Raw genomic sequence first — 25652 nt, 5'->3', positions numbered from 1 at the left:
CGTCTGCCCACCAGACCTAGGCAGGTCATCATGCAGTACTTGGATTACTCCGATAAGGAACTTATCCTCAGAGCGTATAAAGCACGCAAAGGCCCTATTATACTGAGAGGGGCAAAAATCCTGTTGTTTGGGGACTATTCTGCGGAGGTTTCTAGGAGGCGGAAGGCTTTCTCTCCGATTTGTACCCAATTACACAACAAGAATATCAGATTTGCTTTGATTTATCCGGCTTCATTGCGAATTTACCGCCCAGATGGCTCCTCCACGCTATATCATTCCCCTGATGAGGCGTCCAGATCCCTGGAAAGAAATGCGTCACCTCCTCGGGGACTGCAGAGATCGCTGAGACGTCATGACCGAGACGAGAGATCTAGTGCTCTAACAGATGACCCGCCGATGCAGGGATCACATGAACGTTCATATGCAGGCCGAGCCGGTTTAAGCCAACAGCGCGAGATAAGATGAGCTGGCGTCTAGGTTCGGCACTACATTCTATTGTACAGGTCCGGGATAAAACGTGGACTGAAAAGCGCTAATATCGGTATGTTTGTTTGGGGGGGTCGGCCTTCTATATGAGAGAAGCCGGTGGCGATTTCGCTCTTGCGGGGATGATCGAAGTCCATTTAACCCCTAGGGCCCGGTTTCTACAATGTGGAAGGTGGATGCACCATACTAATATATCTGACTATCACACCATGAATACGATTTACTCATTTGACGACTTACCTGAAGCCATGTAAATGTATTTCACTGTATAGAGTCAGGAGGAAACTTGGGCTGCAAAATGATATAATTGACATGCTGTGGGATCGGCCTCTCGGGACGGGTGAGGCCGGGAGCGACTTTCGCTCTTGGGGGGATGATTGGGTTTTACCCAATCTTTAGGGCCCGGGTCTCCTGGATTCGAGGGGCAGATATACCATAGCAGTATGGCAATTCAACACTGAGGCAATATGATGAAGCAATAATTTAGTAGTGTGATAACATACTATATAATCTAATTGTTATTGTGATCTGCCTGGTTTGGAGAGCTAGCTAAAATTTCATGATTTTCCTATTCCATGACGTAAAGTCATGATTTTATTAAAGACACGGAGGCGAGTATTGCATTAACTCTCTTTACTGTTACCATAGCAGCAAAGAATGAACATGTCAATCAAAAGAAAAAAACATAACAACTGACTCCTCCCCACTATCCCAGTATATATTGGCTCCACACTCTGGGATCATCCTCTTTCTTTGAGCAGCTACATCAACTGCAAACTTCAACGGAAATTGGACCTTCTGTAACGAAAATCGGCATTCCTGACTCGAAAGCGACCCGGGAACCGACCGGGAACACGAACTTCACCGAAAACGTAAACGGCAACAGCGCCAACTGAACCATAACCACAGACAAGGTGACCAATCAACCTGTAGGAGAAAACAAACACGAGGTAAAATCACATGACCATGGCACGAAAAACCAAAGAAATGCGCACCATGGAAATAAACATATCCAGATAGACAACAATGCTTAAACAAGACAAATACAATACAGTTGACGATAACAACCAAACGGGGTGGGAGGGTGGGCAATACTCGCCTCCGTGTCTTTAATAAAATCATGACTTTACGTCATGGAATAGGAAAATCATGAAATTTTATCACAAGACACGGAGGCTCCTATTGCAAGTTTAAAGCTGAGAAATGACAGAATGAAAAGCATGCGACTCGGGACGAAAGTAAAATTCACGAAAGGTGGACACCCTGGACCAATCCGCCAATCGCATAACGTCCTCCAGACGGGCCCCCGAGACTGACATGGACGTAGCAGAAGCACTGCGCACAGAATGAGCCGTGAAGATAGAGGTGTCAATACCTGCCAGACCCAGTATCTCCTTGACCCAGCGAGACAGGGTGACACTAGAGACGGGAGCATAGGGTCTCCTAAAGGAAATAAATAAATTAGGAAACGTAGGAACACGTATGGCAGCGGTCCGAGACTCATACTCCTGAAGGCATGCCACCGGGCATAATAGAGGAGACTGCCGGAATGCAGGGTAAGAAACCAAGCGAATGCTAGTTTTTGTGCGCCTAGAAATGTTAAATAAGACCCCATCCGGTGTAAAGGATCGCGCGTCGAAATCCAGAGCCCGGACGTCAGACACCCGCTTACAAGAAATGAGGCATAAAAGTGTAACCAATTTAGCAGATAAATGTCGCAGTGACAGCTGGTCATTAGAAGACCAAGAAAGCAAAAAGGTCAAAACTACCCCCACATCCCAAGTGGCAGAAAAACGAGGTCTGGGAGGACGAGACAAACGAGAGCCCTTCAACAAGCGGCACACAAGAGGATGCTGTCCCGCAGGACAACCCTCAAAACCCTCGTGTCGCGACGATATGGCCGACCTGTACAGATTAATTGTACGGTAAGCCTTGCCCGCATCATACAAGGAGGACAAGAACGACAGAACCGACATTACAGGTGCTCGAAGGGGATCCAGATCCCGTTCTCCGCACCAGCGAGCCCAAGAGTCCCAGGCGGCTCGGTAAGCACGTCTGGTACCTGGAGCCCATGCGTTTTCCAAAAGGAAAACAGTCGTATCCGAAACTCCCGACAGCGCGCCGGCACACCCGAGATCCTGCAACTGAGCAGACGAAGTAGGCGTGACTGAATGAGGGGGTGGGACTCCCCCAAGGGGTCCCTCAAGAGATGCGGAAGATCCGGAAGGAGGAGCGGAGAGTCCACTAACAGGTCCAGGACCGTCGGAAACCAGGGTTGAGACCGCCACAGAGGTATGACCAAGATCAACTCCGCCCGCTGGCGTTGAACTTGAAGGAGAACCCGGGGAATCAATGCAAATGGAGGGAACGCGTACATCAGCGTATCTCCCCACTGTTGAAGGAACGCGTCTACTGCCTCCGCCAACGGGTCCGGCCGCCAGCTGAAGAACCTGGGTGTCTGGGCGTTCAAGCGGTTTGCGAATAGATCCACCGAGGGAGGACCCCAACGGGATGACAAAGCTAGGAATACCTCCTCGTCTAGCTTCCAGTCGCTGGAATCTGAAAAGTAACGTGAATTCCAATCTGCCACCACATTGCGGAGTCCGGGAAGGTGCTCCGCAATCACCACGATACCCCTGGCGAGGCAGAACTCCCAAAAGTCCTGTGCCAGGTACGTCAGAACCGAGGAGCGCGTTCCGCCCATCCCGTTGACGTATCGGACCGCGGACACATTGTCCATCCGCAGTCTGATACAGGTCGTGACTGTGCCATTCGCAAAACTGCGAATCGCTAGAGACCCCGCCAGCAACTCCAGGCCATTGATGGCCCCCGGTGGAAATCCCGTTGCAGTGAGCGCCCCAGCCGTGTAAGCTGGCATCGGATTCGATAATCAGGTCTGGTAAAGGACGCAGTAAAGCTTTGCCATTCCAGACCGACAGATTCTGGATCCACCACTGCAACTCGTCCCTCGTCTCCGCGTCCAGCGTGATCAAGTCCGAGTATGTGGATCCCGCCTGAAGATGGGCAATCTTGAGCCTCTGGAGGGCTCGATAGTGCAAGGGTGCCGGGAAAATGGCCTGGATAGAGGATGCCAGCAGGCCAATCAGACGCGCCAAGTGTCGCAACGACAACTGTGGCCGAAGAAGAGCGTGGTGCAGTTCTTTGCGAATGGAACGGACCTTGGACAGAGGGAGGTGAAGGGATAGGGACGAAGAATCTACCCTGAACCCCAGGAACTCCATGGAGGTAGCCGGAGTGAGGCACGACTTCTCGTGGTTTATGATAAAACCCAAGCGGGAAAGGATACTGGTGGTCATGGAAAGATGAAACCGGAGAAGGGATGGACTCTGCGCCATGATAAGAATATCGTCGAGATAAATTATCATGCGCACCCCTCTGCTGCGGAGCCAAGACACCACCGGCTTCATCACCTTGGTGAAGCACCAAGGGGCGGACGAGAGACCGAACGGCAGGCAAGTGAACCGCCAAACCTGGTCTCCCCAAAGAAAACAAAGCAGGTCTCTGGAAGCCGGAGCTACCGGGACCGTGAGATATGCATCCTGGAGGTCCAGTTTGACCATCCAATCGCCCGGGAGTAGCATATCCCTCAAAAGATGGATGCCCTCCATCTTGAAATGACGGTACTGAACCAGTGAGTTGAGAGCTTTTAGGTTGATAACTGGGCGCATCTGGCCGCCCTTTTTCTGGACGAGGAACATGCCGCTGATCACCCTGGCGGAGTGAGGCGAGGCGTGTTCTATTGCCCTCTTGCGGACTAACTCCGCCAGCTCCCTGTGTAAGAGTCGCAGAAGCGAACCGGTTAAGTGAATGGGACGAGGAGCGGGTAGCTGGCTTGGTGAGGCCACCAAGTCTATAGTGAAACCCCTGATGGTTTGGAGCACCCACTGGTCTGAGGTGATCTTGGACCAGGCATTGAAACAGAAACGGAGTCTGCCCCCGACACAACCTGTTGAAGAAAACAAAGGACGAACAGGTTGGGCACTCACCAACTGGTCGGCGATAGGAGGGAGCTCCGCGGTAATTTCTGGACCGTCCCGAAGCGCCCCTGGACGGGAAGAAAGACGGCTGATGTCTTGGGTCCTGGAGGGAGGATCGATAATTGAAGGAGCCTCGTCCCGTCCCGCGGGAGTGGAAATCAGACCGGCCGGACAGACGGCCCCTAGAGCTGCCGGCCCTACTGGAAAAACGGGTGTTAAACACGCGTTTCATTGACGTTTGGGCCTTGTCTAAAGCCATAAAGGCCCCGACGTATCTGCCCAGTTCTTTAATAAATGAGTCTCCAAATAAGAGACCCTGGGCATTCTTGCCCGCCTCAGACAAAGCCAGATTGGAGAGCTTTGGTTCCACCTTCATCGGGATGGCTTTCCGCCGTTCTATGGCCAGAGAGGTGTTCACATTGCCCGCGATGCAGATGGCCCTCTGGACCCATCCTCCTAATTCTACCGGGTCGACAGGTCTGCCCTCCGCCTTGGCGGACTCCGCCATGTCGAAGATTCTGGCGAGGGGACCCGTGATGTCCAGAAGCTTATCCTGAATGGCCCGCAGAGCGGAATCCAGCCCCTTCTTCGGGTTGAATCGAGTTTTAGTGAGGAACTGGACTATCTTCGGGTCTACCGTAGGCGTCTCACACACCTTATTCGGAATTAAAGGCCGGGGGCATTCCGCACGTAACTTGTTGCGGGACTCCTTACTTAGAGGAGTACGGATCTTTGCCTCTAAATACTGTGCCACCTGAGTGGCGGGGAGCCATTCCGCAGAGCGGGGATGATGAAGCTCGTCAGGGTTGAAAAGAGGGGCGCCCAGGGAGTCAAGCATGAGGTCGCCTGGGAGAGGCTGGTTCTCCTGCGCGGTAACCGCTGGTGTGGACGGACCAGGAGCAGGGAATAAATCAAGAGGATCAACCTCAACATCCTCAAGTTCATCTAAAGAGTCATATAGGGATTCGTTCTGCGCCTCCTCGTTCGATTCCTTCTCAGAATCAGACAGTGGCGCAGGCATAGTCCTGGCCGTTTTCCATGCACGAGAGCGTTCTGCCTGTCGTGCGCAGGCTCTTTTCCGCGGGACAACCGCGTGGTCACGTGATGGATTACCATCGGTTCTAACAGTTCTGGAGGCAGATGGCCTGGCGATATCTAAAGCCTGGTCCTGTATGGACCCAGTGGGCTGCGCACATAGGGCCTGAGAAATTGACTGCGAAAGTGCTGAGGACATAGAGCCCATAGCAGCCATGATCGCATCCGAAATAGACTGCTGTAGCGCAGTATTTTCTACCCCTTGCGGGTCTGCATTGCGGATGGGGGCACTGGAGGGGACAGGAGGAGTATTAGGGACATCCTGTCTGGATGAGGTACTACGGCGAGACATCACTAAAGTGGTAGGAGTTAGTCACCCCAGACCACCTGAAAGGACAGACCTACAAAGAAAGAAAGAAACACTAATGAGGGCCTGCGTTTGGAATAAGGAAAGACGCTGATAATGGAGTAAACCTTACCTAAAGGGGATGCAGGCAAGTTGAGGCAAGTGTCACTGGGGAGCCGGAGTGAGCGTGGAGAAGCGCGCCGAGCCGGAACAGACGCCGAGATCCCGCGAGATCTCGGGCAGACGTAGCACAGGGCGGGAAGTGAAAACAAATCCCGCGATGCGAATATCCCCGGCGAAGATGGCGGCCGAATTCTCGCAGATCGCGAGACTTCGGCCGAACAGCAGATGAGGGAAGAAACTAAGATGGCGGCCGCAATCTCGCAGATCGCGAGACTTCGGCCGGAGCGGAGAGCGCTGAAAATAAGCGCCAGGAGACCGGAGAGTAGGTAGGAAATAAGGGGAAAGAAAAACCTAAGAATAATGGGTGGACAAGTATGGGACAGCAAGTGTCCCTGGAGCCTCACACACCAGAAGGTGGGCAAAGAAAGGAAATTATATATATCTGCAGGACCAGCAGGGATACTGGTGAATAGAGTGACCAGGAGAGAAACCTGGGCTAGTAAGAAAAATGAGAACACATCTAAAATAAACCCAATAACATCGACAGTTATAACACAGAAACAAAGGATACTTATCTGCCATGGCAGCAGCAAAGAAAGAGGATGATCCCAGAGTGTGGAGCCAATATATACTGGGATAGTGGGGAGGAGTCAGTTGTTATGGTTTTTTCTTTTGATTGACATGTTCATTCTTTGCTGCTATGGTAACAGTAAAGAGAGTTAATGCAATAGGAGCCTCCGTGTCTTGTGATAAAATCAATGTACAGCTGGGTCAGAAGATGGAAGTACGTTTATAGTCACAGGGTGGTTTGGGGAGTGGAGCGATCATGCTAATTTTATGCTCTGGTCGCTCGCTTACACATGGGGAAAAAAGTGAAGGTTCAAGAAAACAAAAAATGGCCTTCAAGGCCATATCTAGGGCCTAGAGCTCTTAAGTTTAATTGTTTTCTGTTATTGCTTTCTGGGGGGATTTTGGGTAAAGTTGCTTGCTCTTGAAAATTGGATGTCTACCTCTTCCCGCTTCCATATGCAACTTAACGTTCGGTGGAGACCTCCATGAGAATAGTCTCCTGGAACGTTAAGGGGCTGCGCTCCCCTCAAAAGCGTAATAAGATACTAAGGCACCTGAAAAACCTCTGAGCCTCTTGCAGGAGTCCCATCTGGTAGAGGAGGATTTTGATAGAATGAAGAAGACATGGGTGGGAACTGTGCTGGGTTCTGCAGCGGTCAACCGCAAAGCGGGGGTCTTAATACTAGTACACAAAAATTTGTCCTCAGTTGTATTAGATCGGTCGTGTGATGATGAGGGGAGATGGTGCATGGCAAGAATTTCGTTGGGAGCGGACGAACTTACGATCTACAATGTCTATGCTCCTAATGGAGACAACAGGCCTTTCCTATCTGAATTGGCTGGGGTCATTATCAAAGACGCGTCTGCCAAAAAGGTAGTAGGCGGGGACCTCAATGCTGTGTACTCCTTGAAAGAAGATAGGAAATCCTCTAGGATATCTAGGGAAAAGTTGTCCATAGTGGAAGGAGCTTTGGTAAACTTTGTGGAAGATACGGCGTTGATAGACTCCTGGCGGCTTTTGAATCCTGACAGTAGGGAATTTACTTTCTACTCTAATCCTCATGACTCGTGGTCGAGAACAGGTAATCTATCTAGTAGAATTACAGGTACCAAGATTCATGACTTAATCATATCTGACCATGCCCCCATCTCTATAAATATAGCAGAACAACAGCCTAGAGGTTCAGACATTCTATGGAGATTCCCGTCATTTTTATACCATGATGAGAATTTTCAAGATTTACTTAGGGGTTGGTTCTGGGAGTATAAGGGAGATAATAGTTCCTATCAGGATTCACCGTCCATTTATTGGGATGCGGCTAAAGCGGTGTTAAGAGGTCGTATTATGGCATACACCCAGGGAATCAAAAAGAAAGTAGCACATGAATTGATAAATTATAGTAAATTGCTCCGTTCAGCATATACTGAACATATGTCCAATCCCTCTGATCAAAATAGAGCAAAATGGAAAATAGCCAGGGAAAATTACGAGCTATGGTATGAAAGAAAAGCAAAAACTGACATGTCAATCTCCACGGCCAAGTTTTTTAGAGAGGGGAATAAGTCAGGTAGATTTTTGGCGTCATTAGTGAAAAATGCTAAGCGACAGCACCACATAACGTCTTTTGTTGACTCTAGGGGTGAGATACATCAAAAACCAGAGAAAATAATTTCTGTTTTACGTGACTTTTATGCAAAGCTATATGAAGATCCGGGACCGATTGACCCAATGTCCGAGTTCTTTCTGAAATGCACTAATCTCCCTTCGCCATCGCAGACCCAGCTAGAGGCTTTAAACTCACCTATTACTGATTCAGAAGTTATGAGGGCAATTAAATGCTCGAAATTGCATAAGGCGCCAGGTCCTGATGGGTACTCAATAGAGTTTTATAAGATGATGGCAGGAGAAATAGTAGAACCTCTCACAAAAGTTTTCAACGGTATCCTCACGGGTTCACCTTTGTCTACATCTGATAATGTAGCATATATCAAATTGATTCCCAAGCCCGGAAGGGATGCTCTGCTTCCATCGTCGTTCCGTCCCATCTCACTTATCAATGTCGATTTAAAACTAGCCGCCAAAATAATGGCTGACAGACTTTCATTTATAATGCCTGACTTGGTGTCCCCATCGCAGTCAGGATTTATTAAGAATAGAGCAGCGGTTTCCAATATCCACAAAGTCCTCACAGTGCTAGATGCAGTGAGAGGGATATCTGATAAATCAACTATGCCTTCATTAGTTGCATTTGATGCGGAAAAGGCATTTGATAATGTGAGATGGGATTGGTTAGGTAAAGTGATGGACAAAATGCAGATTCTTGGTCCATTCAGAACCTTCATTTCGGCATTATATAATGATCCTAGAGCTAGAATCTCGATTCCTATCAACAACTTTTAACTTGGCTAGAGGAACACGTCAGGGATGTCCCCTCTCGCCTTTATTGTTTAATATAGCCCTAGAGCCCCTGATCAGATTATTAGAGGAAGGGAATATTTTTCAAGGTATAAAAGTAGGGAAGAGTGAAGTGCGTACATCGTTATTTGCGGATGACTTACTCATTTTTCTTGCTGACCCGTTGATGGACCTTGAAAAAGTGCTACAACTGTTATCATCTTTTGGACCGGTGTCAGGCTTTAAAATAAACCTGGACAAGTGTGTATTACTCACATTGAGACCTCCCTCGCCAGAATTTAAGCTACCAGAGTCATGTAGTCAAATAGTAGTAGCTACTACATATATTCAATACTTGGGTATTAAAATAGGGAGAACCCCTGAATCACTTTATGCTTTAAACTACATACCATTATTTAAAGCAATAAAAAATGATTTGGAGAGGTGGAAAAACTTGCCACTGTCTTTAACGGGCAGAAGCCACCTAATTAAGATGATATGTTTCCCTAAACTCTTGTACCCCATGCAAACATTGCCGTTACTTTTGAGACACTCTGACATCAAAGGTGTGCAATCCATGTTCACATCCTTTATATGGTCTGGGAGAAAGCCTAGAGTGTCCCTATCTAAACTGATGTTGCCTAGACACCAAGGGGGCTTGAACATCCCAAATATAAGACTGTATAATTTAGCTTGTTTGTTTAGACACTGCCTAGATTGGATGCACAGTTCTCACCATTACTCAAACACCTCTCTGGAACAGCAACTGGCTGGTGGTTGGCCATTGTTAAATCTGTTACATACGAGGAGACGGATACTTCCACCCCATCTAAGACACTCACTGATATTAAAAGACACCATGGTAACATGGAAAGAGGTACGTAAGATAGCCAAGAAATCATTCCTGGCTTCTAGATACCTGGAATTATGGAAACATCCAGAGTTCCCCTTAGGGGCTCAAAACAAAATGTTCAGGACTTGGAAGTCCAAAGGAATACACAGACTCTTGGATGTTCTTCATTTGTCTGAGAAAAGATATCTGACATTTCCAGAGCTATGTGACAGATTTGGCCTTGAAAAATCCCAGTTCTTGGCTTACCAACAGCTTATGCATTTCTGCAAACAGAGGTTACTAGATGTCTCTAGCGAATGTACAAATCAATCCCTAGCATTTTCATTAACGCATGGGGACGGTAGACACTCTATTTCCCACATATATAGCAATATCAGAGAGTCTGCAGACAAAAAAGTAGTTGCCGGCCTCTTTAAGAAATGGGAGAGGAAACTTAAAAAATCCCTGCCAGTGGAAGAGGTGTTGACGGGATGGATGAGAGTTTGTAAGGCGGTGCCTTGTGAAAAATGGAGAGAATCACACTTTCGCCTTATACACTCAGCGATCTATGCATTTAACATCTTAAGAAAAGCTCCTAAAACAGACTACTTGACTAAATGCCCGAAATGTGATGCAGACCGAGCAGATTTGCTACATTGTGTTTGGGAGTGTTCACATGTCCAAACCTTCTGGAAGGAGGTGTCTGATTGGATCAGGGGTACGTGGGGGGAAACTTTGACTTACAGTCCTGAGACACTCCTTTTCCATATATTTGATGAAGCCTCTAAACCTAAGTTGATAGTGGAAGTTGCTCTTCTGACATCTCTCCGAGGCCTTTTAAACAATTGGCTTAAACCAAGTATCCCTCAAGTTAGTGAACTAATTTCCCAGATGTCCCATTTTATGTATATAGACAAATTGGACACGGAACATCAAAAAGAAAAAAAGACGAGGGGTTTCTTTCGTAAATGGCAAACCTTTATTGAACGACACCTCTCACGGGGGGATGTCCGAGAGCTGATGGCATCCTTTAGATATACAGAGTGGTATTCAAAGGCGGTAATGAATGGGAGCATAGGGAGATTGTATATAAGAAACTAGGGAATGCATAACACATCATTATATTTTTGAAATATATTGTACTGACAATACAGTAAGAGAAGGGGGTTGAAGGATCAGACATCCTTGAGCATGGGGTGGGAGGGCTAGGGAGGGAGGGGTTTTGTTGAATGTTATTTTACTTATAATTTTCTTTTTCTCTGCAAGGCATGTAAAAAGTATACTTTATTCAATGCTCTGCGACATGCAGTGAAAATGCTATGTAAGAGAATTTATTTTGAATAAAATAAAGAAAACTTTGTTTTAAAAAAAAAAAAAAGATACATTTACTCGGATTAAACGTTTGATCTGTCATCTACGTTCTATTACAAATAAAATATTGCCATTTGCCATCTCCACATCATTGCATTCAGTTTTTATTCACAATTCGTTTAGTGTCCCAACTTTTTTGGAATCCGGTTTGTAGAAATGCTGGCATTCACGGCTAGGGATCGCGGGTGGGTAGGGGGGGTACTTCCTCTTCCTCTCCAGCGTTTGGGAGATGGAGAGCTGAACGCTTCCATGGGACATTGTGGAGATGCTTGGTGACCCAGGTGTTGGTGTTGCTAGCAGATCCTCTGTTTGCAGGGTGGCAGGTGCCACTGTCACTCCTGAGGTGGATGAAGAGGCCGAGACTGCAACAGAAGAGGAAGCAGGAGGAGCCAGACACCTTTCTTGTTTTTTGAGGTGTCTACTCCACTGCAGCTCGTGCTTTGCACTTAAATGCCTGGTCATACAGGTTGTGCTCAGGTTGAAAACGTTTATGCCTCGTTTCAGGCTCTGATTGCACAGCGTGCAAACCACTCGTGTCTTGTTGTCAGCACATTGTCTGAAGAACTGCCACGCCAGGGAATTCCTTGGAGCTGGCTTTGGTGTGCTTGGTCCTTTGCTGCGGTGGGCAGTAGCAGGCACTAGAGGACAGCCGCTCCGCTTTTGCACCCTGCTCCCTCTTCTGCTGTGCTGGTGGCTCTGTGCAACCACCGCCTCTTCCTCCGAACTCCATAGGTCACTTGCATGACCTTGATTCCATGTGGGGTCGAGGACCTCATTGTCCTCCACATCATCTTCAATCCGGTCTTCACCCCTGCCTTCCTTGTCGGTCTGCACACTTTCAAAAGCCCCAGCAGTTGGCACCTGTGTTTCGTCATCATCCGAGACGTGCTGCTCCCATGTACTCATCTTGACAGATAAGTGGTTAGGCATCAGTGCACTCAATCTCTTCCACTTCTGGGGCAGGGCTATGTGGATTGCCCTGGGAAACTCTGCTAACAGAGTCATCAAAAAGCAGAAGAGACTGCTGCATGACTTGGGGCTCAGACTGCTTGGCTAATTTGCAAGGGGGTGAGGTGAAAGACTGATGGACATCGGCTGCAGGTGCCAACTGGGGTCTTTCAGCAGGAGAATGGGTGGGAGACAATGTGAAGGAACTGGATCCACTGTCAGCAACCCAATCTACGATCGCCTATACATGTTCAGGCCTTACCATTCGTAGAGCAGCATTAGTCCCGACCAAATACCACTGCATGTTTTGTCGCCTACTCGCACCTTAGGAAGGGGTTTCACTTGTGCGCTTGGCTGGCACAGATCGACCACGTCCTCTCCCTGCAACAGGAGCTCCACCAGCAGCACCACGACCTGGGCTACGTCCATTATTTGACGCTCTCTTCATATTTTTCGAATTTAGGATCTTGCCCTAAATGGGTGTTTAATTAATAGTATTGTAGTGTATCTCACACGACCTGAACCAGACTAGGCCTCAATTAAAGATTGTTTTGCCTAAAATGGCTGTATTTCAAATGGCTGTATTTCAAATGCTTGAATCAAACCCCTGTATGTAGAGGGTGTATCTCACAGGGCCTGAACCAGTGTAGGTCTGAATTAAAGATTTCTTTGCCCAAAATGGCAGCATTTCAAATGGCTGTTTTTCAAATGCCTGAATCAAACCCCTGTATGTAGAGGGTGTATCTCACAGGGCCTGCACCAGAGTAGACCTAAATTAAATATTTCTTTGCCTAAAATGGCTGTATTTCAAATGGCTGTATTTCAAATGCCTGAATCAAACCCCTGTATGTAGAGGGTGTATCTCACACGGTCTGAACCTGTGTAGGCTTGAATTAAATATGTCTTTGCCCAAAATGGCTGTATTTCAAACGGCTGTATTTCAAATGCCTAAATCAAACCCCTGTATGTAGAGGGTGTATCTCACACGGTCTGAACCTGTGTAGGCCTGAATTAAATATTTATTTGCCCAAAATGGCTGTATTTCAAATGGCTGCTTTTCAAATGCCTGAATCCCCCAAAAAAATGGTGATTTGCAATGTCCCAAAAGCTCAGATGCAGTGCTGGTGCACTGAGCTTGCATAAAATGGCCTCTGACCATCTAACTAACAGAATTATAAAAGGTTTTTATTTTTGGTCAGTGGGCTTAGGGCAGGGTAATACGATTGTGCCCTGCACCCACTCAACTATTTCTAGGTAGATCGCTGAGTTAGATTCTCTCCTATTCTCTCCCTGAAACGTCCAGCAGCAGTCTCTCCCTACACTTGTAACAGCAGAGTGACGTGCAGCGCTACGTGACTCCAGCTTATACAGAGGCTGGGTCACATCCTGCTCTGGCCAATCACAGCCATGCCATTAGTAGGCATGTCTGTGATGGCTTCTAAGGTCAGACAGTTAATCGCTTGTTGATTGGCTGCTCTGCAGCCCTTCAAAAATTTCCAAGAAAGCGACGAACACTGAACCCGAACTTTTACTGAAAGGTTTGGGTCCAGGGTCCAAAAATCCAAAAGTTCGGTACGAACCCGAACTTTACAGTTCGGGTTCGCTCAACCATAACTATAAGGAAAAAAATAGAATATGTAAAAATCTAATAAAAGCAGCCAAACTAGAGACCGAGAGGTTAATTGCCAAAAAGAGCAAAACTAACCCTAAAATGTTCTCCAATTATATAAATGGTAAAAAGTATAAATCTGAAGTCAGCCCTCTGCAGAGTAATGAGTTGCAGAGAGCAATGAGGAAAAAGCAAAGCTATTAAATATTTTTTTCTCCACTGTATTCACTGAGGAAAATAAACTGTCAGATGAAATGCAGAATGTAAAAGTAAATTTAAAAGTGCCCTGTCTGACCCAGGAAGAAGAACAGCGGCGTCTCAAAAAGATTAAAATAGACAACTCGCCAGGAACAGATGCCGTACACCCCTATATCCTAAGATAATTAAGTAATTGTCATGGTCTTACCTCCTTGCTGTTCCCTTCGTTTGACATGTGCTGGCGGCCATCTTGGTTTCTGGGTTTTCTTGTAGCCTCCCACCCTGCGGCTCCTCCTTCCCACTGGGAGGAGCTGGATGCCTAGCTCATATATATAGGAGGTCTGTGGCTTCAGTTCCTTGCTTGGTCCTCCTGTGTTCACATGCTTCCAAGACTGCTGCTGCTTCTGGTTCCTGATCCTGGCCTCGTCTGACTACCCCGTTGGTTCCTGATTCCGGCTTCGTCTGACTACCCCGTTGGTTCCTGATTCCGGCTTCGTCTGACTACCCCGTTGGTTCCTGATTCCGGCTTCGTCTGACTACCCCGTTGGTTCCTGTTCCTGGCTTCGTCTGACTAACCTTCTGGTTCCTGACCTCTGTCTCCGCAAGACCCTGCTTCGGTTTAGCCATCCGTTCGGACTTTGCTACGGCTTGCTCTTCAATAAAACCTTCTTATTTTCCACTTATCTCTTGTTGTACGTCTGGTTCATGGTTCCATGACAGTAATGTCATAGCCAGACCCTTATTGCTGATATTTAAGGACTCTATACTGACAAGGAGTGTTCCACAGGATTGGCGCATAGCAAATGTGGTGCCAATATTAAAAAAGGGTCCAAAAACATCTGTCGTGGGTAAACTGTTTGAAGGTTTTCCATTTCATTGAGATGCTATCTTGGAGCACCTCAATGAAAATAAGCAGATAACGCTATATCATCATGGCTTAATGAGGGATGGGTCATGTCAAACTAATTAAATCACAGTTTCTATGAGGAGGTAAGTTCTGGGCCCTATTCTCTTCAATATACGTATTAATGATCTTGTAGAAGGCTTGCACAGTAGTGTTGATCGAGCAACGTAGTGCTTGGATGCTCGGGGGCTCGGGCCGAACACATCGGAATGTTCGGTACTCGACCGAGCACCCGAGTATAATGGAAGTCAATGGGAGAACCCGAGCATTAAACCAGGTACCCCCTGCTCTGAAGAGGGGAGGGTGCCTGGTTCATAGGAAAATTTCAGAAATTTATGGAAACACCACAGGAACGGTTCTGTAACAGAATGGGGACGATGTCTGGATGCATCTTGAACTCGTGGGTCGCTGCTGGGAACGATGTTGTTCGAACAGTACGGCACTTTTACAGACTGACAATAATATGCACAAAACTGAATAAAAATGTAATGTTAGAAGAAAAATTTATAGGAAACATTCTTTCCTGTATATTTACTTGTATATAAAGTGCAAGTTCTGTTGAAAATTACAAGGAAGAGGCACTCCAATACAACCTGTATATCACATAAAGGAGGGCCTCATTTACATTGTGGTACAATTGTTCATGTAGTGGGACTCCTACACTTATACATCCTATACACTAAGTGGAAGAACTGCCAAAAATTACAAGGAACCGGCGCTTCAATACACCTTTTATTACACATAAAGGAGGGCATCATACACACCCTTGAAAAATTATGATTGATGGCCTGCTAGTGACCCTCAAAAACATTTGGATCAAGGGCCTGCTGATCTGACCATCTAAAACTTTATGGGCGAGGGCCTGCTGACGCTATGGTGACTCTAGTTAACTTGGGGCCGATCGCACATCCCTGTGACGGCGACGATCCATTCGGATGTCTGGCCTATCAACTTTCGATGTTATTGTCATTGCAAACAATTGTAACTACAGGTAACCGGGAGTCAGTGTTTGACTCAGGAGAGGGAGCCTGAGAAATCGATATGGCTACCACATTTAAGCAAGGGAGCATGCTCGCAAATTACCTATTAGGAATAATTAGGTGAGGGCCTGTAGGTGAGCTGACCCTGTAAAAAATTATATGCAAGCGCCTGCTGGTCAGTTGACCCTGTAAAATATTATATGCAAGGGCCTGCAGGTGAGCTGACCCTCTAAAAAATTATATGCAATGGCCTTCAGGTGAGTTGACCCTATAAAAGATTTGAGGTGCGGGCCTGCAGGTGAGCTGACCCTCTAAAAAATTAAATGCGAGTGCCTTCAGGTGAGCTGGCCCTGTAAAAGATTTGAATTGCGGGCCTGCTGGTGAGCTGACCCTGTGAAAGATTTGAGGTGTGGGCATGTTGGTGAGCTGACCCTGTAAAAAAATTTATGTGCGGGCCTGCTGGTGAGTTGACCCAATAAAAGATTGTAGGTAAAGGCTTGCTGGTGAGGTGACCCTCTAAAAAAATTAAATGCGAGAGCCTTCAGGTGAGCTGACCCTGTAAAAGATTAGAGTTGCGGGACTGCTGGCGAGCTGACCCTGTAAAAGATTTGAGGTGCAGGCCTGCTGGTGAGCTGACCCAGTAAAAGAATGTAGGTTAAGGCCTGATGGTTAGCTGACCCTCTAAAAAATTATATGCGAGGGCCTGCAGCTGAGCTGACCCTCTAAAAAATTATATGCGAGGGCCTGCAGGTGAGCTGACCCTGTAAAACATTATATTTGAAGGGCATACAGTACAGACCAAAAGTTTGGACACACCTTCTCATTCAAAGAGTTTTCTTTATTTTCATGACTATGAAGCCATCAAAACTATGAATTAACACATGTGGAATTATATACATAACAAACAAGTGTGAAACAACTGAGAATATGTCATGTTCTAGGTTCTTCAAAGTAGCCGCCTTTTGCTTTAATTACTGCTTTCCACATTCTTGGCATTCTCTTGATGAGCTTCAAGAGATAGTCCCCTGAAATGGTCTTCCAACAGTCTTGAAGGAGTTTCCAGAGATGCTTAGCACTTGTCGGCCCTTTTGCCTTCACTCTGCAGTCCAGCTCACCCCAAACCATCTCGATTGGGCTCAGGTCCGGTGACTGTGGAGGCCAGGTCATCTGGCGCAGCACCCCATCACTCTCCTTCATGGTCAAATAGCCCTTACTTTCAAAGTTTTCCCAATTTTTCGGCTGACTGACTGACCTTTATTTCTTAAAGTAATGATGGCCACTCGTTTTTCTTTACTTAGCTGCTTTTTTCTTGCCATAATACAAATTCTAACAGTCTATTCAGTAGGACTATCAGCTGTGTATCCACCTGACTTCTCCTCAACGCCACTGATGGTCCCAACCCCATCTATAAGGCAAGAAATCCCACTTATTAAACCTGACAGGGCACACCTGTGAAGTGAAAACCATTTCAGGGGACTACCTCTTGAAGCTCATCAAGAGAATGCCAAGAGTGTGAAAAGCAGTAATCAAAGCAAAAGGTGGCTACTTTGAAGAACATAGAATATGACATATTTTCAGTTGTTTCACACTGTTATGTATATAATTCCACATGTGTTAATTCATAGTTTTGATGCCTTCAGTGTGAATCTACAATTTTCATAGTCATAAAAATAAAGAAAACTCTTTGAATGAGAAGGTGTGTCCAAACTTTTGGTCTGTACTGTATATGCAAGGGCATTATATGTGACGAATAAGCATGTTGATATGATGGAAGAGGAGGAGGATGATGAGAAAAGGAAGATTCAACCATATATCCTTGTTTGTGGTGGAAACAACACATTTAAAGTGCCTTTATGTTCAGCCGCTTTCCTCTGGTGGAGTCGAGAAGTCATGGTCAATCCAAGCCTTGTTCATTTTTATAAGAGTCAACCTGTCAGCATTTTCAGTTGACAGGCGGATACGCTTATCTGTTATAATGCCACCAGCAGCACTAAATACCCGCTCAGACAAAACGCTGGCAGCAGGGCAGGCCAGCACCTCCAAAGCGTAGAGCGCTAGTTCGCGCCACGTGTCCAGTTTGGACACCCAGTGGCTGCAAGGCACTGAGGGATCATTGAGAACGCTGACACGGTCTGCTATGTACTCCTTCACCATCTTCCAAAATTTTTCTCTCCTTGTGACAGTAGGCCGCGCATCAGGGTGAGATCAGGGTAAGGGTGCTGGCGGGGTCTCATGAAACTGTCTCACGCTTTGGGCAGTGTTGCCCTGCCTCTGTTGTAACTGCTGTGTGTTCCCCTTGTCTCGCCTCCTTGGTTGGCCAAGGAACTATGGACTCTGCCACCAGCGTTGTCAGATGGAAATTTATGGAGACATTTTTCAACAATGATCTTCTGGTATTGCACCTTTTTGCTTGTCCTCTCCACCAGAGGAATGAGAGATGAAAAGTTCTCTTTGTAGCGGGGGTCGAGAAGGGTGAACAACCAGTAATCTATGTTGTCTAAAATACGTATAACGCGCGGGTCGTGGTAAAGGCAGCCTAACATATAGTCAGCCATGTGTGCCAGAATACCAACAGGCAAGACTTCTCTGTCGTCATCAGGAGGATTACTCTCAATCTCCTCATGCTCTTCCTCCTCTTCTGCACACCCACGCTGAACAGATGGAATTAAACTTCCATTGGTACTACCTTCTGTAGCAGAGGCAACCGTCTCCTGTTCCTCCTCCTCACCATCATCCAATTCGCGCTGAGAAGACGAACTGAGGGTGGTCTGGCTATCACCCAGTGTAATGTCTTCCCCCGTTTCCACCTCTTCCACATGCAAAGCGTTGTCCTTAATTGTGAGGAGCGAGCATTTGAGTAGACACAGAAGTGGGATGGTTATGCTGATAATAGCGTTATCGCCGCTCACCATCTGTGTTGATTCCTCAAAGTTTTTTAAAACCTCACAGGTCAAACATCCATGCCCACTCCTTGCTTGCGAATAGCGGAAGCTGACTGGAAAGGCGCTGGTATTCCACTACTGCCCTCTTCAGCTCATAAAGCCTGGCCAACATGTGGAACGTGGAGTTCCAGCGTGTGCTCAAGTTGCACAACTGCCGGTGAGCTGGCAATTTCAAGCGCTGCTGCAGCGTTGACAGACCGGCTGAAGCTGTTGGTGACTTGCGGAAATGTGCACACACGCGGCGCACCTTCACCAGTAGCTCAGGCAAATTGGGGTAGGTTTTGAGAAACCTCTGAACCACAAGGTTGAAGACATGAGCAAGGCATGGGATGTTTCTAAGCTTGTCGAGCTCCAAAGCCGCCACCAAGTTACCGCCATTATCAGACACAACCATGCCTGGTTGTAGGTTGAGTGGCGAGAGCCACAGCTCAGTCTGGTCTCATATCCCCTGCCACAGCTCTGTGGCAGTGTGCTGTGTGTCCCCCAAACATATCAGCTTTAGCACGGCCTGTTGCTACTTCCCCACTGCAGTGCTACACTGCTTCCAGCTACCGAATGATGACTGGTGCTGTACGTGGATAATTAGGAGGCGGAAGTGGAGGAGGAGGCGGAGGAGGAGAGTTGGGGATTGGAGCCACTAATGTAGGTGGTGGCAGAAACTCTGATGGAATTGGGGCCCTCAATCCTTGGCGTCGGTAGCACCTGTGCCATCCCAGGATACGAGCCGCTCTCGGCTTCCACAACATTTACACAGTGTGCCGTCAGGGAAATGTAGCGTCCCTGGCCAAAAGCACTTGTCCATGTGTCCGTGGTTAAGTGGACCTTCCCAGTAACTGCATTGGTCAGGGCACATGTGATGTTACGGGACACATGTTTGTGTAAGGCGGGCATGGCATTTCTTGAAAAATAGTGGCGGCTGGGGACTGCGTAACACGGGATGGCCGCCAACATCAGGCTGCGTAAGGCCTCAGTGTCCACTAGCCTAAATGGCAACATTTCCAGGGTCAGTAATTTGGAAAGCTGCACATTTAGTGCTATGGCCTGTGGGTGGGTGACTGGGTATTTTTGCTTGCATTCAAAAGCCTGGGGTAAGGGCATTTGGACACTGCGCTAGGACACGGAAGTGGATGTGGTTGCTGATGGTGCTTGCGAAGGTCCAGGTGCAGGGCGGGAGGCATCCGGGCCTGTGCCTTCGACAGGGGATTGGCCAGCGCGTAACATAGGGGAAGAGGAGGCAGTTGTGTGACCCAGGCTTTCATCCCACTTTATACGTTGCTTGGATGCCATGTGGTGGATCATGCTGGTGGTGGTGAGGTTGCTAGTATTCATCCTTTGGCTCATTTTCATATGGCACAGGTTGCAAACTACTATTCTTTTGTTGAAGCCCATGTCAGGCTGAACACAATTATTAGGGTTCTGAAGATGTGGGTGTTATGAGGTCGGAGTTATGGCTTCATTATTTAATTCATCTATTGAATCGGTTAGACCACCCGCTGGTCTAGCAGACAACATGTCTAGGGTTGCTCCGCATTTTAATATCTCCTTTTCAGGTCTTCATTAGTGTGCCCAGATAGCTTGTAATTAGCAGGCCAGTGTTAAATAGAGCTTCCTCTGGGAAGGTGGAGTGTCTCACCTAGTTTTCAGACTGGCTGGCACCTGGAGGTACAATTTTCATTTACTTAATAGATCAACAGCCACTGCTATACAATCAGCTATTGATAATACATTTAGGAAAATATTATTTATTTATTATACACACTTATATAGCGCTACTAATTCCGCAGCGTTTTACAAACATTATCATCCAACTGTCCCCAATGGGGCTCACAATCTGTCATGGTCTTACCTTCTTGCTGTTCTCCTTCGTTTGACATGTGCTGGCGGCCATCTTGGTTTCTGGGTTTCTTGTAGCCTCCCACCCTGCGGCTTCTCCTTCCCACTGGGAGGAGCTGGATGCCTAGCTCATATATATAGGAGGTCTGTGGCTTCAGTTCCTTGCTTGGTCCTCCTGTGTTCACATGCTTCTAAGACTGCTGCTGCTTCTGGTTCCTGATCCTGGCTTCGTCTGACTACCCTGCTGGTTCCTGATCCTGGCTTCGTCTGACTACCCTGCTGGTTCCTGATCCTGGCTTCGTCTGACTACCCTGCTGGTTCCTGATCCAGGCTTCGTCTGACTACCCTTCTGGTTCCTGACCTCTGGCTTCGCAAGACCCTGCTTCGGTTTAGCCATCCGTTTGGACTTTTGCCTTACAGCTTTATTTTCAATAAAGCCTTCTTATTTCCACTTATCTCTTGTTGTACGTCTGGTTCATGGTTCCATGACATTAGGACCAAGCCATGAATTCTGACGGTACAGGGCCATCCTCGCTACCTACGCTGGTTACCAGACTTGATCAGCAGGATCACCTGTTGGGTCGGTTCGCTGTGGCGTTGCAAACCCTGCTTGAACGCACGGCTCATTTAGCTTCCGTTGCCGATGGGTCGGTTGTCGCTCCTGGGCCCGCTCCTACTGCCGCTCCGGTTGTTGCGCCAGAGTCTACCCCGACACCTGTTGCTGCGCCTGCGGTGTTCCGGGGTATGACCGGTTCTGCCCCCCTTCCACAGCGCTTTGGGGGAGAGCCAACTCAGTGCCGAGGTTTCCTTAACCAGGTGGGCATTTATTTCGAGTTGCTGCCACATGCCTTTCCTACTGAGAGATCAAAGGTGGGCTTCTTGATCTCGCTGCTCTCGGACAAGGCCTTGGCCTGGGCCAGCCCTTTATGGGAGAACAACAATCCGGTGGTTGCTGAGTTTTCCGGTTTTGTTGCTTCTCTTCGGAAGGTATTCGATGTGCCGGCTCGTGCTGCCTCTGCTGCGAAGCTCCTTATGTCCATCAGACAGGGTTCACGATCCGTAGCTGAATACGCCATTGAGTTTCGTACCCTGGCAGCAGAGGTGGGCTGGAATAATGAGGCTCTGGTCGCTGCTTTCTCTCATGGTCTCTCGGATGCCTTGAAGGATGAGGTTGCAGCTAAGGACCTACCAGTGGAGCTCGAGTCTCTTATTTCTTTCCTGATTTTGATTGACACCAGACTCAGGGAGAGACCTTCCTTTAAGGAGAGCCTGCGGAGGTCTTCTAACAGATTGGCGCCTACGTTTGCTGTCCCACCCGTGCCTCCCTCTCCTCCCACGCCTCCTGGGGATGACTTGTCTGGGGGTGAACCCATGCAGCTGGGGTTTGCTCGCCTGTCCGAGGGGGAGAGGGTACTCCGGAGACGCGAGGGCCGATGCATGTACTGTGGTCTCGGTGGGCATTTTCGGTTGGCATGCCCGAACCGTCCGGGAAACGCTCGCACCTGAGATCCTGTCGGGGGCAGATCTTGGGTGGAGTCTCCTCGTCCCCGGTTTCCCGTGTTGACAAACCACTGATTACTGTTGTCCTCTCCTGGGTCGGGGGCTCGGTGACGACCCAGGCGTTGGTGGACTCTGGTGCTGGTGGTTTGTTCATTGATAGTGTGCTCGCTGCCGCAAATTCCATTCCTCTGCAGCCTCGAGGTTCCCCACTGGCTCTTGAGGCGATAGACGGCAGACCCCTTCTGCCGCCACACGTGACTCAGGAGACCCTTCCAGTGGGGATGGCCATTGGTGCCGTTCACAGAGAGTCGGTCTGTCTCCAGGTTATTTCGTCTCCACACTACTCGGTGGTCTTGGGGTACCCCTGGCTCCAGAAGCATAATCCGACTTTCGATTGGAGATCGGCCGAGATCCTCTCGTGGTCACCGCAGTGTGGGGCTAGTTGCATCCATGGGCCTGTCAAGTTGCTGTGTACTTCCTCGGACTCTCTGTTGCCTCCTGAATACGAGGAGTACCGGGATGTATTCGATAAGGTGCGTGCGGTTGCCCTACCTCCGCACCGCCCATACGATTGTGCCATAGAGTTACAATCTGGTGCCGTTCCTCCTCGTGGCAAAGTCTATCTACTGTCGGTAGCGGAGAATGAGGCCATGGAGGAGTACGTGAGGGAGGCGGACACATTCGCAAATCCTCGTCCCCGGCAGGGGCTGGATTTTTCTTTGTGAAAAAGAAGGGCGGTGAGTTGAGGCCTTGCATCGATTACAGGGGTCTCAATCGCATCACGATCAAGAACGCTTACCCGATACCCTTGATTTCCGAGCTGTTCGATCGCCTCAAAGGGGCCACGGTCTTTACCAAACTCGACCTGAGGGCGGCATATAACCTGGTAAGGATCAAGGCGGGCGATGAGTGGAAGACCGCGTTTAACACCAGGACCGGTCATTATAAATCCTTGGTTATGCCCTTTGGGTTGTGCAATGCGCCCGCAGTCTTCCAGGAATTCATCAACAATGTTTTCCGTGACCTGTTGCAGCAATGTGTGGTGGTCTATTTGGATGACATCTTGGTATATTCTGAATCCATGGAGGCCCACATTCTGGATGTCAGACGAGTGTTGCAACGGTTACGAGAGAACAAGCTGTTCGGTAAGCTTGAGAAATGCGAATTTCACCGATCCCAGGTAACCTTCTTAGGTTACATCATTTCCGCTGAGGGGTTCTCCATGGATCCTGAGAGGGTTTCGGCTGTCTTACAGTGGCCCCAGCCCAGTGGTCTCCGTGCCCTGCAGCGCTTTTTGGGCTTCGCCAATTATTATCGGAAGTTCATCAGGGACTTTTCCATGCTAGCCAAGCCTCTTACGGATCTGACCAGGAAGGGCAGTAATCCCCAGGTCTGGCCGCTCGAGGCCATCCGAGCTTTTGAGGCTCTAAAGTCCGCCTTTGTGTCGGCTCCGATTCTGTCGCATCCCAACCCTGGGTTGCCTTTTGTCCTCGAGGTGGATGCGTCTCAGACGGGAGTAGGCGCCCTTCTGTCTCAGCGTAGAACACCAGAGGGCCCTCTGCTTCCTTGTGGGTTTTACTCCCGGAAACTGTCTTCCGCGGAGTGCAACTATCAGATTGGTGACAGGGAGTTATTGGCCATCGTGCAGGCCCTTAAAGAATGGAGGCACTTGCTCGAGGGCTCGGTGGTTCCGGTTCTCATCCTGACGGACCACAAGAATCTGACCTACCTCTCTGAGGCCAAGAGATTGACACCACGTCAGGCCAGATGGGCTCTGTTCTTGTCACGTTTTAATTACGTGGTCTCCTACCTACCCGGTTCCAAGAACATCAGAGCGGATGCCTTATCACGGCAGTACTCCGAGCTGTCCGGGGAGGAGTCGATTCCGACTTCGGTCATACCTCCGAATCAGCACCAGCCTGACCTCTCCCCTGGGTGAGCAGATTTTGGCGGCTCAATCTGGTGCTCCCTCTGGGAGACCCAACGGCAGATGTTTTGTGCCTGAGGAGTTGCGCACTCGGTTGTTGCGAACCTACCATAACTCCAAGGCCGCGGGGCATCCTGGAAAGAATCAGCTGTCCTGGGCTGCTTCACGTCTGTTCTGGTGGCCTTCTCTACGTTCCGACATCGCCGCATATGTAGCGGCATGCTCCGTTTGTGCCCAGAGTAAGTCCCCTCGGCACCTTCCGTTGGGCCTTTTGCAACCCATAGCCACCGGGGAGCGTCCATGGTCACACCTGGGGATGGATTTCATTGTGGACCTCCCTGCATCCCGTGGCCATACGGTCATTCTCATGATTGTGGATCGGTTTTCCAAAATGTGCCACTGTGTTCCTCTCAAGAAGTTACCCTCTGCACAAGAGTTGGCCTCGATTTTTGCCAGGGAGGTCTTCCGGTTGCACGGTTTGCCCAAGGAGATTGTGTCGGATCGGGGGAGTCAGTTTGTGTCCAGGTTCTGGCGCGCCTTTTGCTCCCAGTTGGGGATTCATCTCTCTTTCTCCTCGGCCTACCACCCTCAGTCCAATGGGGCCGCAGAACGAGCCAATCAGGCCTTGGAGCAATTCCTTCGTTGCTATGTCTCCGATCACCAAGACAATTGGGTTGACCTCCTGCCTTGGGCTGAGTTTGCCAGGAACACGGCGGTGAACTCTTCCTCTGGGACGTCTCCCTTCATGGCCAATTATGGGTTCCAACTTGCCGTGTTACCGGAGGTATTCTCTCCCCAGGATATTCCGGCTGTGGAGGATCACCTTTCCGTCCTACGTGCTTCTTGGGTACAGATCCAGAGGTCCCTTGAGGTCTCTGCGCAGCGCCAGAGACTCCAGGCTGATCGCAGACGAGCGCCCGCTCCTTCCTACCAGGTCGGAGACCGCGTATGGTTGTCCACCCGCAACCTCAACCTTCGAGTGCCCACTCCCAAGCTGGCGCCTCGCTTTGTTGGTCCCTTCCGAGTGCTTCGCAGGGTAAACCCGGTAGCCTATGCCCTTGCGCTTCCTCCTGGCATGCGGATCTCCAACGTGTTTCATGTCTCCCTGTTGAAGCCACTGGTGTGTAATCGTTTCACTTCCTCGGTTCCTCGGCCTCGTCCGGTCCAAGTGGGCAATCGTGAGTAGTGTGAGGTGAGCAATATCCTGGACTCACGCCTGGTCCGCGGTCGGGTGCAGTTTTTGGTCCATTGGCGTGGTTATGGTCCAGAGGAGCGTTCCTGGGTTCCCTCCGCAGATGTCCATGCTCCTGCCTTGCTCCGAGCCTTCCACGCACACTTCCCTCAGAAACCGTTCTTTACTCCGCGGAGGAGGGGCCCTTGAGGGGGAGGTACTGTCATGGTCTTACCTTCTTGCTGTTCTCCTTCGTTTGACATGTGCTGGCGGCCATCTTTGTTTCTGGGTTTCTTGTAGCCTCCCACCCTGCGGCTTCTCCTTCCCACTGGGAGGAGCTGGATGCCTAGCTCATATATATAGGAGGTCTGTGGCTTCAGTTCCTTGCTTGGTCCTCCTGTGTTCACATGCTTCTAAGACTGCTGCTGCTTCTGGTTCCTGATCCTGGCTTCGTCTGACTACCCTGCTGGTTCCTGATCCTGGC

Source organism: Bufo gargarizans, chromosome 3 (assembly GCF_014858855.1).
Source record: "Bufo gargarizans isolate SCDJY-AF-19 chromosome 3, ASM1485885v1, whole genome shotgun sequence".
In the NCBI taxonomy this organism is placed as follows: domain Eukaryota; kingdom Metazoa; phylum Chordata; class Amphibia; order Anura; family Bufonidae; genus Bufo; species Bufo gargarizans.
This window is presented reverse-complemented; position numbering follows the sequence as displayed.